Raw genomic sequence first — 13,761 nt, 5'->3', positions numbered from 1 at the left:
TGAAATCTTTTGAACTGATTCAATGTTGGTTTCCATTAGTTTGATCTTTCCAAACCATCTATAGACAAGCCTCTGAGAACCTCCTAAGATTAGATCTTTAACATTTTCTTGGCTTGTAGTGACTTGATTAATTTTCTTAAAACCATTATATGAATTATCTTCAAGAGTATATAAGACCTGAGCCTGAGAAGACGAGTCAGCTGGAAACTGCTTATACCACACTCAGACCAGAGAACTTCATTAGAGGTGTACGAGAACAGACAGTTGCATGAGATGAGACTTCTGAGCCTTAAATGAACACTTTTATTCACTGTTTACTTTTTCTCTTTGCACCATTTATCTGTACTGTACAGTCTATTTACTACAAGAGGACTGCTCCCTTCGATTTGTCAATGACTCGATCCATTTCTCCTCCACATCATTACTCATCATAAGTCCCAAAACCCTTGATCAGTTAGTGATTCATTGAGGAGGATACGCCTCATTAGAATCAGAGGGGGGAATGTGAAAAATAAGATTCCAGGCTTCCCCCAACTCCTTCCAAAGTTCAGTTCTTCAGAAGGACATTTCTGATAATGAGATTACTGGACTCTCCTTATCCTGATGAGCCCCCACCCAAACCGAAAGGAATTTAAAGTAGGGGAAGCCCATTCATTGTTCTACCTTAGCTTGGGTGGAGACAAGTTCTTTTTGTCTAGACGGCCCAGATTGGGATGGGGGAGGTGGTCTGATAGAAGGCGTGTTTCCTCTGTCTGGAGATGAGGTGATAATGGAGTGACCCTCATCTTCCTGTTGAAAAGATACAAAAACTGTAGCCCAACCCCCAAAGGGGCTCAGTTCCAACACTGTAGCCCCTGTACACTCCTGCCTGTTTGAAAAGAAATAAACATATAGATGTACAAAAAAAAAGAAGTATATAAGTTGAAGTTACTCTCATTTAATAGAAACGATGTAAGGTATATTTAAACTCTCTTATGTCAGATTTAAAACTTAAAGTACTTCAAAAACTTATTTTTTAATCTATCCAAACGTATCAATGTTACGATTAAATATTAAGGGTGTTATTCATCTGTGGTACTTTAAAAAAATAAATTGTACTTTTTTCAAGTTTGTGGTGGCTTAAAAGATTCTAGAATGCATACGTAAATGTGGATTTTTAAGGGCTACTTACATATGAGATAACATTTATTTCCTAAAAGAGGAAATAGAACTGTTACCAATATTTCAAAAAATGGAGCCAAGGTAGACTTCCACTTTTCCAGTTCTTTTGATGGTGAGGAATGGTGGTGTCAGTCCAAAATTATTCACATTTGGTGTTGTAGTTTGTTTTGGCTTATTAGAATCTGTATGCTCTGTAAATTCACTTCCCAAACAAAACAGTGAAGTAATATTGAAGACTCAACTCAAGCCATCCAGTCCCCCACTCCCTGGCATATGAGCATCTCCTTCAACACACAATATACTAAGTGATCAGCTAAAGCTATGGGACGATTTTATTTCCTTTGCTGAGGCACTCACATTTCTGCTTCATATTTTTCTAGAAACTAAAAATGCACCATATTTTTCTCATTTTTACCTCCATGAAGGGAAAATAAGTAAATCTAAGTAAGTCAATGCAACGCAAAAGTGTCATGGAATGGTTAGGACTCTAGGTTTTTTACATGAATCAGCATGCTATAGTCCTTTCTTAGATGTTTCTGATGAGGATGGGATCTGGACCCCAAAAAGGAAAAACCCTGGACTTTCCCACTTGGCCAAATCTCTGGAGTTTGCCTGAGGCTAGAATCCCATCAACTGGCCTTTCATTGTGGCTACTCCCAATCTCCCAATTCTCTATTACCCTTAACCTAGCCTAGCCCTCCATTGTCTTACCTTCCCATCCATAATCCTACCTAGGCTCCATTCTCTCTTGGTCGCTTGGTTCAGGGCCTTGTTATTCTATTACCTCACTGTCCCCTGAAGACTGCTTGGCCACTCCTAGATCTCTCCCACAGTCTTTCTGTATATAAGGTCCATCTTGTCGCCAATAAGGTGCTCAGATTCTTATAATCTAGCCAATAGCTCAGTAATGCTTAGATTCCTTAAGAGTCTGCCCAATATGTTCTAAGAAACCTTGTCTTTGGCTGAAAGAAGGCTTGGGTCGAATTCTTTCAGACAGGATCCACGTGTTGTGATTTTGGGGTCCCAGTACCCCCAAGCGCCTGAACTTCAACATTTCCATTAAACAAGATATAAAATTGAAATCCAACCAAGAGATACTAAATTTTTTTTGTTTTAGGGCATAGGGAAAAAGAAGAACATGAAATCTTATACTTTCTCCTCCCCCCTCTGAGAAATTTACTATTTGGAGATTAGAGTTCCATTTTTACTTCAATAAATAGTTTGTGGTAATGTTTTATTTATTAATAAAATGAGGACAATACTCCTTTAGCCTTCCATAGGACTTTTGGGAAGATCAAATGAGATAATGTATGTGCAAGTGCTTTATGAACTGTTAAATCTTATGTAAGATAGGGTGGCAATGTATCATGATTTCTGGGTTTTTAGACAAATTATAGCAATATCTTCATTAAATACATATTTTGAGATCCTTGCTTAATGTTTTATGATAATAAATGACATTTGTATAGTGCTATAAGGTTTACAAAACACTTGGCTCAAACCAACCCTGTTGGGTAGATATTTATGTAAATTTTCTTCTGAGAAATATTATTTTAGTTAAAGATTTTCTGTGAAATGTCAGGTGAAACTGGAATAACAAACCATTTCTTTCCCTTGCTTTCTCCATATGAGTTGTAATCATATTCACAAAATATTTCCCAAACATTGATTTTGGAAATGAGTCACTTTTAATTTTTAAATAACTGAGCAGATAAAAAGTCACTATTTTTTAAAAATCTATATAGTGCTTTAATAAAGATCTAAAAGTTGTTTTTGGTTGTCTGTCTTGTTCTTGAGATTGTAGATTTGTTTAATAATATAGGCCTTTAAGATGAGGGTTGTGTTTCTATTCAACTAAAAGTACTTAAATATTTTTGGAAAGATCTCAGGTTAACAATGCTAAAGAGAAGTTCTTTATCACATAGTGCTATTTTGGTAATAATGTGCTACCACCAGCTGTCTAGCATCATTTTTTTTTAACTTAATAGGAACCTGGTATAAGATTTTGTATTCTCCCCCTTCTCCCTTTTAAAAAAAAATTGCTCACTCCCACTAAAATTTTGAGCAAGGGGGGATCTATATGAAGGGGTTTTTTTTAATGGCTTCATGTGCATTAAATAAAAATTTGTTTCCCTTCTACATTTGTCCCTTATCAGCAGCTGTAGAAGTACTGTGAGAAATAATTCATTTGGATCCTTACTCTATTCCAATCAGTATTAATCAGTTTGATATTCTACATGAATCATATACGGATATAGAGAGGTTCTTATGGTGGGCTTCAAACTTCAATGTAATGTTCACTACTTGTTTACCAAGTTATGAGGCTCACTTGCACAACCACAAGAATACTGACGAAGACATCTCCATCCTGTTTTATTCAAATTCCACGTCTAAACCCAGTTATGGGTGGGATGCCTTGATGCTTTGGAAAATCCCCCAATTCATTTTTGTACCCCCGGGCCTCTCTCTCTCCTGTCCAACACGAACAAGTGACCATTTTATAACACATTAGTGCAGATGCCCCGTGCTTTTCCCAACCTGCGATCCCCTAGCTGTTATGTCATTTTTGGCCCCCAAGAGCAAGGTCTATGGATCAATAAGATTCTGTATTTCACCATGCCACTTGCACATTTGGGTATCAAACTATAAAAACATGGTACTGGAAGAAGGCATCTCGGATTGTAAGGAAGATCTGAGGTCCACTTCATTAGAGGGGACCATTGACCCTTTGAAAAAGTGCTATTGGCTTAGAGCTCTGCCTCAGTATCTTCTATTGTAGGTTAGACAATTGTTTAATGTAGGCTTTTAAGCTGAGGGTGGTGCTTCTATACAATTAAAAGTACTTAAATATTTCTGGAAAGATTTCAAGTTAATGATGCTAAAGAGAAGTTCTTCATCACATAGTGACTAACTTGGTAATACTGTGCTACCAGCAGCTGTCTCACATCATGTTTTATTTTTGACTTGATAGGAACCTGGTATAAGAATTCATGTTCTCCCCCTTCTCCCTTTTAAAAACATTGCTCAACCCATTGAAATTTTGAGCGAAGGGGATCTATGTGAAATTTTTTTTTTAATGGCTTCATGTGCATTAAATGAAAATTTGTTTCCTTTCCACCCTTGTCCCTTATCAGGGTGTAAGTACATCAGAGTAAGTATAAAGAAAAGATTGCTCTGTTTTTATTTATCGAGTCTTCCTTTTAATATTTTTTTTATATCTTTGAACCCAATATTGTGCCCCTCTCAAGTTGACACATTTTATCTTCTAGGTGGTTCACTGCATAGAGCACTGGGCCCGTAGTTAGGAAGATCTCATTTCAAATCAGGCCTTAGACACTAGCTGTGTGACCCTGCACAAGTCACCTAACCCTATTTGCCTCAGTTTCCTCATCTGAAAAATGAGCTGGAGAAGGAAATGGCAAACTAGTATTGTTGCCAAGAAAACCCCAAATGGGGGTCACAAAGAGTCAAACATGAATGAAAAACTAGTGAACAATAATATGAAATTTGATGTCATCTTTTAATCTCACATTTTTATGTACCACATAATCACTTGTTTTCTAAGGTAACATTTTAGTCACTTCATCAGGTAGTGAAAGATAACAGCCCAGAGATCTAAAGCATCTGGATTTTGTGTATGTCTTCTATTAAAGGTACCTTTTCAGATTTCCAGCTGAACACAAGTATTAATATTTTTCGAGAGCTGTAACTTTGAAGTGTATCCTATCAAGAAGTATGTCTAATTACGACAGGTATTTTGCATGCTTCATAAGGTACTATGCAAGGCAGTAGGTGATTTCAGAACTGACCTGATAATCATGGGCTAGGCATGGATGGGACCTGAAACTTATTATCTTTTCTCAATCAGAGTCTTAACTGAGCAATTTTTATCACAATTTTTTTCCCCTGTAAATCCCCCACAGAGAACAACCAAAAGTGTTGGGAGGCCTTCCTCTGCCCTTTGACCATCTTCACAAATTTCCAATTGATTTGCACACCCCTAAATGGGAGTCACCGGATTAGAGTCACGATCCAGTCATTTCAATTATTCAAAAATTGTTGCTGTTGTCCTGCTGAAGAGGACCAAGACATCAAGTGAACTGGATTTAGGAGAGGCAGGATTGCACAAAGTCATCAGCCTCACTCCTCCAGAGTCATCGGCTCCCGGTGGCAGGACAAAAGTCAAGACTACCGGCCACGGCCCAGAGATGCAGTGGGTGTGTGAGGCCATGCCCATTCAATGACAAAGGGCTAGGTGAGCATTGAGACAAAAGATGGTACAATTTACCATCACAGAAATACCAGTCTAGGAGGGAAAGATCCAAGTCCCTGTCTGCAGCCATAATCTATCCCTAGTTTTTCTGTTCAGTTGATTTTATTGTTATGCAATTCCTTCTGTATTCATGGTGTTTTGCCTCGTCTGCCCTTTCTACTAAGAGACATCTACTAGATGGTTTTCCCCTCTATCAGTTGGTAGTTTCTTTCTCTCATCCCCTTGAAGGAATTGGGTAAAGTCCTGGTCAGAATGAGGTCTCTTGAGTACTTCTAGCTACCCAGTGAAGAATGAGAGAAGGGGAATTGGGGAGAGGCCTTAATGGCTTTAGGGGGATGCTACTTCAAGGATGTTCTTGAATATTGATATAACATATTCTATTTGATGAAGCAGAATGTTAACCCTAAACTGTAATACCTTTTTACAATACGGTGAAATTTTCTTTGTTCAGGATTCCTATAAATGTTACTTCAAAATATCTGATGTCATTTAGGTACATAAAAGGACTCTATTAGTTTGAACATTTCTCAAGCATATCAATGCTTGAATTTAGAATAATAATTATGATGATATAATTTTTTCAACATTTTTTCCTCTGGCAAGGAAATTTATTTTTTTAATTGTTGCTGCAATTTTGGGGACCTTTTCACCTCTTTATCACAGTTAAACTTTAGTTTGAATTTTTAAAGAAATGATGGTAATCAGTGTCTTTTTGACCATTTCCATTTTTTTTAAAAATAGGTGAACTTGGCAATATCTTGTCTTTTTCCTAAAATATCTTAATGTCAGCTATTTCAAACTATCACAGATTTCTTTCTTTTAGTTTGGTATTGATTTTTTTTAAACTTTTACCCTAATTAGTAAGATGGCTACAAACTGTTACAGCACAATCAATTTAATTTTTTATTATCTTGTTTGTTACTCATCATATTCAGTGTCTTCTGACTTGTTGAACAATTTGTTCATGATATGATATAAAGACATGAGACTTCTAAGTGGAGTACAAGATTCTGGCTTTTAATTTCTTCCATCCCATGCCATATTTTCCAACATATTCTGGGGGAGCCATTCCACCTTATTTCCACCTTCATATTGAAGCCGCCAAGAATCAAAAATACAATGACTAACCTTTACATAGAACTTTAAAGCTTGTAAAGTGCTATACTTACACAACACCATTAGCGAGTAAGTTCTACAGGAATTAATACCATGTTGCAATGGAGGAAACTGAAGCCAAGTTAAATGATTTGCTCATGATCATATCACTTGTGGTATCTAAACTCAGGTCAACCACATGTTGGAGTTTTTTGTGTGTTCATCTTCTGCATCAGATGATGCACCAACTACAATTATCTTCATGGTGGTAATTAACTTGTGCTCCCTGTAAACAGCTCAGGAAAGATAATTGTAGTATCCTATAAAAGTGTCTAATGGAATGTTTCTTTTCTTGGGGCATACAATAAAAGCAAGTCTGGCAACCTCCTGTATCTCTTGCTCTGAGGATTACCTATTAACCATCCTTCCTTTCAGCTGCCCCTTCTTTGTCTTCTGGTTTCATTTTTATCAAGACTATCAGTATGGATGACGCTCCTTTTGTCCAGGAGCGTGTCCACTTACAGGTCATTAGGTGATGATCTCATATTGAGTACCAACAGTTAATAACTCTAAGTGGTATTTTAAAAAAGTATTATTTGTGTGTATATCTAATATATATCACCTTAAGGTTTGCAAAGAGTTTTGCATACATTAGAAACTGTAAGATTTTAATTTGTATAGCTATGTTAAATAGTCTTTGGTGTTTCAGATTAATACCATCAGTGCTAGGATTTCCAAATACAGAAAGATCAGCTTTACGACATTTGAGGGATGAATGTGATGGGGATGGGATCTGAACCCCTAAAAGGAAAAGACCGTGTCTTTGGGATCTTGACCCCAAAAAGGAAAAACCCTGGACCTTCAACCGCGTGGTCAAATCTCTGGTGTTCTCTTGAGGCTACAATCCTATCAATGGCCTTTCCTTGTGACAACACCTAATCTCCCAATTCTGTTAGGCTATCTCCTGATGACCCCTGGCCACTTCCCACCCTTAATTCTATCTAGACTCCATTCTTCCTTGGCCTCTTGGTCCAGTTCTCTGGCCTTCTGTTCAACCCAGTTTACTGGCCGCTCCCATCCAGATCCTCCTTAGACCCCTCCTCCAGTCACCCCAAACTACTTGGCCTCTCCTAGATCCCTCCCATAGTCTTTCTGTGTATAGGGGCCATCTTGTCTCTATTAAGGGGCTCAGATTCTTTCATTCTAGCCAAGAGCTCAGATTCTTTAAGAGTCTAGCCAAGGGCTCAAATTCTTAAAATCTGGCCCACCTGCATTAGAGATACAAACATTTAGATTCCTTGAGTCTGCCTAATATGGTTGATCTTTAATAAATCTTGTCTTTGGCTGAAAGAAGGCTTGGGTCAAATTTATTCGGACAGGACCCGTATGTCGTGATTTGGGGGTCTTGGCAACCCTAAACCTCACCAAATGTACTAAAAATTGAACTAGTGCTCCTCAAAAACTGTGATTGGAATTGAAACACTTGATTTGGGGCCAGTTCATTGTTTGTGTAATTTTAAGAGCCTCCATCCTCATTTTAGTTATTTGAGAATGAAACGTCCCTTTCTTCTGCCATGATCTATCCCTAGTTTTTCCCAAAAGTAGATTTTATTGTTTGGCAGTTCCTTCTGCATTCATGGCTTTTTCTTCCCTTCTTCTTTTGACCTTTCTACAAATAGACATCCATTAAATGAACTTTTTTTCTGGCAGTTAGCTGTTTTAAAAATCTGAAGGACACATTGACATCTTACTGGGAAATCCTCCAATTTTCACTGCCTGAGGGAGGAGTCAGTGTTCTGCCAGCTCACCTGTGATTTTAGTTCAGATATTCTTCATACTGCCATAATGAAGAAGCTGTTCACATATTTACTTTCATGTACATATAATACCAAAGGAAGGTCGCTACAAAATGTCTTATAGATACTAAACCCTAGTTAATACCTCTAAAAGTTTTTTTTCAATTGATCAAGTTTTGACTTAGCTTCACTTTGTATTTCTTTATCTTTTTACTCCCCATTCCATGTATCTATCTGCTTGTATATAATTTCAACACGTTATCAAGTCCATGGGTTGTTCATGTTAACTTTTTAATAATAACATTTTCCTTTCTCTTAATTCCTTTTTCTCTCATCCATCTCACCTTCACCCTTACACAGAACACTACTTACCATGTGCCCAGATCCACATCCCTCCAAACATTTGGAACATTGGCCTAAAGAATACTTCCAACTAACTAGCAATATTTGATATTGGAAAAAGAAAAAAGGATTAGTGTCCCTCTTTTTTGACCTGCTCTAAGAGCCCCAATTCCTACTTAGGGAAGTAGGAATTCCTACTTGGTAGCCTTGCCTACCTCCAATCTCTAACTGCCCCATCTTGAGAAGCAGATGTCATTCCAGAATGATTCTCATTTACTAAGTTAACAGAATAAAATGAAAACTCTTTCAAAGAATTGAAGTTCAGCTCATTTATCATTTTACCTCCCCTCTCCCCCACTACCACCTCAGGACTGGTTGATAAAGGGATCAGGGAATGGAAGCCTGACCCTGTTTTCTATGTACTTGACAATTTTTACTCGGTGTGTGGTATAACTGAAAGCTTATAGATGTGAGAGAAATGATTATTAATAACCAATGATTGGGGAGATCCAGAGTTCCCCTTTTTTCTAAAGTCCTCCTTTTAAAAGCTCTGTTTCTGAAGGTTGAACTCACTTTCTCCTCAATGCGGTCAGACCTCACCCAATCTTACTAGGAGTCTAATCTAATGTGAATTCCTGCCCATTGTGTTCTACTCAGGTTTGGGTGGGGATACATTCTTTGATTACATTGCCCAAGGCTGGGAGTAAGGTAGAAGTAAATGCCATAATCAAAGTTTATTAGAATATGTTCAACTTGAGCTCAGTTGCCATGATTGTCTTTGGCATTTGAGAGTGCCACCAACCTCTTTTATTAAAATGCTACCATTATTAATAAAATTACTAATTCCCTAGAAATTATGTCTCTTGAACTTTTTAAACATCACAGAAAAGGGGATCATAAGGCAAAGCAGCATCTGATCTCCATGCAAGGGTCAGAAAATGACCTGGAAAGTATGCTCATAATCTCTGCTTATGAAATTAACTGTTTTCATGTCACTACTCTCAATAGTGCGTGCTACTGGTTCTCCAGGAGTTAGGGTAAACAGAGGTTCTATTCCTAAGCCATAGGTTTGTATACTAGAGGCTTGTATGTTTCTTTTATAGCCATTGAATATTAAATCACCTCATGAATTCCTGCTGTGTAATGAATGGACTGCCTTTTATTCTTGTCTTCTACTACTACCACCGAGCTGTATGTCTTTCAGACAATATTGTTCATTGTCTCCTATGCAATCACCTACACAACCTCCTATGCCATCAAACTTTATGCTTATGTTTGGAATAACTTCTTCCTGTGTTCTTTTTTTTTTAAAAAGTGCTAAAATGTTACACTATGGGAAAAAAAACCAACCCAATATCTTGAAAGGAAGCTAAGAGATCATCCTAGTGAGTCAGTAAGCATTAATGATCTACTAGGTGCTAGGCACTGTGCTAAGCTCAAGGGATACAAAGAAAGGTAAAAGATAGTTCCTGCCCTCAAGGAGCTCATGATCTAATGGGGGAGATAACAAGTAAACAAACATGTACCAAAAAGCCATATCCAGGATAAATAAGAAATAATTAGTGGAAGGAAGGTTCTAGAATTAAGAGGGATTAGGAAAGGCTTCTTGTAAAAGATGGGATTTTAGCTGAGAATTGAAGGAAGCCAGAGGAAAACAGATGTCAGATGTCAGATGACAGAGACAGAATTCCAGGTATAGAGGCCAGCCAGAAAAAAATGACCAGAGCTGAGAGATGGCATGTTTTGTGTATAAAAGAGCCAGCAAGTCAAGTGTCACTGGATTGTGGAATGTGTGTCGGGGAGTGAAGTGTAAGAACATTGGAAAGGTTGAGGAGTGGGGGAGCTGTTAGGTTATAAAGGGCTTTGAATGCCAAACAGATATTTTATTTGAATCTGGAGATGATAGGGATCCTCTGGAGTTTATTGAGGATTATATGTTGGACCAGTGCTTTAGGAAAACCTCTTTGGCAACTGAATGGGAGACAGGCGGCAACAGGGAAAGAGGTGCGGCAGGCAGACCAACCAACAGGTTATTGCAATAATTCAGGCATGAGATAATGAAGGCATATGCCAGGGTAGTGACAGTGTCAGAGGAGAGAAGGGGGCATACTCAGGAGATGTAAAGGGGAAGTCAGCAGGCCTTGGCAGCAGATTAGCTATCGGGGGTGTGAGATGGTAAGAAGTTGTGGGGCAGATAGCTAGGTTGTGAGGCCGGGGGACTGGGAGGGTGGTGGTAGAGTTTGGAGGTGGAAGATTTAGGGGGGTGTCGTTTGGCCATTTCAGTCATGTCCATCTCTCCGTGACCCCATTTGGGCTTTTCTTGGCAAAGATCATGGAGTGGTTTGCTGCTTCCTTCTCCAGCTCATTTTACAGATGAGGAAACTGAGGCAAACAGGGGTAAGTGACTTGCCTTGCTGGTATCTGAAGTCAGATTTGAACTCGCGCACATGAGTGTTCCTTCCTCCAGGCCCAGCACTCTACTCATTGCACCACCTGGCTGTAATTAGGAGGACAGGCACATTCAGTTTTGGATTTGTTGAGATTAAGGCATGGACATCCAGTGTGAGATGTCTGAAAACGCAACTGGAGATTTGAAACTGAAGGTCAGGACTAGATTTGAGAAATATCAGCACAGAGATAATAATTAAGTCCGGGGAGCTGATGAAATCACCAAGTAGCATAGAGGAAGCAGAGAAGTCACGGGGCTATGTGCCTGACACCTCTGATGTAGCCGGACCAAGCACCAAGCTGGGTCAGGGTTTAACCTTTGACTGGCTGGATCTGGGCTCTGCTCCTGCCCTTCATGAGTTGCATGATAGTTGGTAGATAGTGTAACTAGCAATAACCTTTCTGATCCTCAGTTCTTCATCAGAAGGGTAGGAAAATCAGGAGAGAGCAGTATTCCCAAAACCTAGAGAGGAGAGAATATCCAGGAAAAAAAGAATAGTCAACAGAGGTAAAGAAGTGTGAGGGCTGAGGAAACATCATTCCATTTGGCAGGCAAGAGATCTTTGGTAACTTTGGAGAGAACAGCTTCATCTGAATAATGAGGCTGGCAACCACACTGCAGAGTGTTCAGAAGACAGTGAAGACTTGCTGGCCATTACCCAAGTGGTCTACAAGCACAAGGCTAACTCAGTTTTGTTTTATTGCACCTGGACGTTCATTTATAGGCAGCCAGTTGAGCAACCTTTATAACTAAGTTCAGTGGAACTATTTTGTGGCTACAGGTAAACTCTAAGGCAGGGGCTGGGAACCTGCAGCCTCGAGGCTATATGTGGCCCTCTAGGTCCTCAAGTGTGGCCCTTAGATCAAATACAGACTTCACAGAACAAATCCCCTTACCAAAAGGATTTGTTCTGTAAAACTTGGACTCAGTCAAAAGGCTGCACCCAAGGACCTAGTAGGCCACATATCAAGGCTGTAGGTTCCTCACCCCTGTTCTAAGGTATTAGAGGAAAGGAAACAAACACTTATTAATCTCCCTATCCTAGAGAAAGGAAGTCTAGTAGTCCCTGGTCCATAGCTGAATGGTAGCATTCTCCCCATTCCACAGCATAGTAAACTCTTCTTTTTTTCTATTTAATCCTTGAATTAAGGACAGGTAGGTGGTACAGTACATAGAGTGCTAAATCTGGAAGCAGGAACACTCATCTTAAGTTCAAATCTGACCTCGGACATTTACTAGTTGTGTGACCCTGGGCAAGTCACTTAACCCCCTTTACCTCAGTTTCCTCATCTATAAAATGAGCTGGAGAAGGAAATAGAAAACCACTCCAGTATCTCTGCCAAGAAAACCCCAAATAGGGTCACAAAAGAGTTGGACACAACTGCTTGACAACAACAACAAAAAATCTTTGAATAAGTCCATGGAATGTTGGATGTGAAAGGGCTTCAAGGACCCATTTATTCCTACCCACTCATTTTTACAAATGGGGAAAATGAGGCTAAGATTAAATGATCATTGAGCTAGAACTAGAATCTAGGTCTCTGAGTTGCAATTTAGTGTGTTTTCCTGGATGCCAAATAATTTTTCCATTTTTTTCCCCTTTGCCCTTGTTCCTCCTTCAGCTTGTTAGTAACCTCAAATCATCTTTTTTTCTTTTCTTTTCTTTTCTTTTTTTTTTTTCCTGAAAAAGGCTGTCCTGTTCCTTGACCCTTAAATTGAGTACACTTTGCAATGCAAAACCGGCACCAAGGACATCTGGAGAGCCTACATCAAGATTACGACAGGAAAGACATCTTTCTTTGGACATGGCCAATGCAGGAATTTAATTGTTTGGCTATGCATATTTGTTACAAGTTTTTCTTTCTTTTTCAATGATGAGAGGGGTGAGAGAGAAAGAAAATTCATTTTTGTTCATTGTAAAAAATAACATTTAATTTTTAAAAATTACTAGAGGATTGGTTTTGTCCTGTGGCTTTCTGTGGAGAAGCACTCATCCCTGGTGGCATGCCTGAAGTCAGGGATTCTCATACATGAACTTTGATCTTGGAAACCTTATAGGACATACTTCAGGTTTCAGAGGACTGCATTTCAAAGAATTTAAAGAAAAATTAGGTCGATTTCAGTGACTTACGGAATGCTTACAATGAAATTCTGACAACACAAATATACATGATTCTAGTGCATAAGAAAAAAGAGAACAAATAATGATGGGACAATTGAGAATAGACTACAACTTTTTGCTTCTATTTTTTTTTCTACCAAGGAGGATGAACTTTATGCAGGGAAACAGAGAATAAATTTGGTTAGCAGAGAATTAAAATCTAGAATAAGTGGAAAGGGTGAATAGCCTAGCTCTGTAAAAAGTAGATAAGAACACATAGTTGAACTCTAATGAATTCAACCAAGCTTCTCTTAGATCATATCCCAGGACACTAAAAGAAATGACAGATGTGATTACTTAGTGGCTTTTGGCAATCTTTGAAAAATTGTGAGGGGCAGCTAGGTGGTGCAGTGAGTCGAGCTCCAGCCTTGGAGTCAGCAGGACCTGAGTTCAAATGTGGCCTTTGAAACGTTGGCACTTACTAGCTGTGTGACCCTGGGCAAGTCACTTGACCCCAACTGCCTCACCAAAAAGACAAAAAAGA

Source organism: Phascolarctos cinereus, unplaced genomic scaffold (assembly GCF_003287225.1).
Source record: "Phascolarctos cinereus isolate Bilbo 61053 unplaced genomic scaffold, phaCin_HiC Scaffold_2;HRSCAF=192, whole genome shotgun sequence".
NCBI classification, from domain to species: domain Eukaryota; kingdom Metazoa; phylum Chordata; class Mammalia; order Diprotodontia; family Phascolarctidae; genus Phascolarctos; species Phascolarctos cinereus.
Note: the sequence above shows the minus strand (reverse complement) of the source record.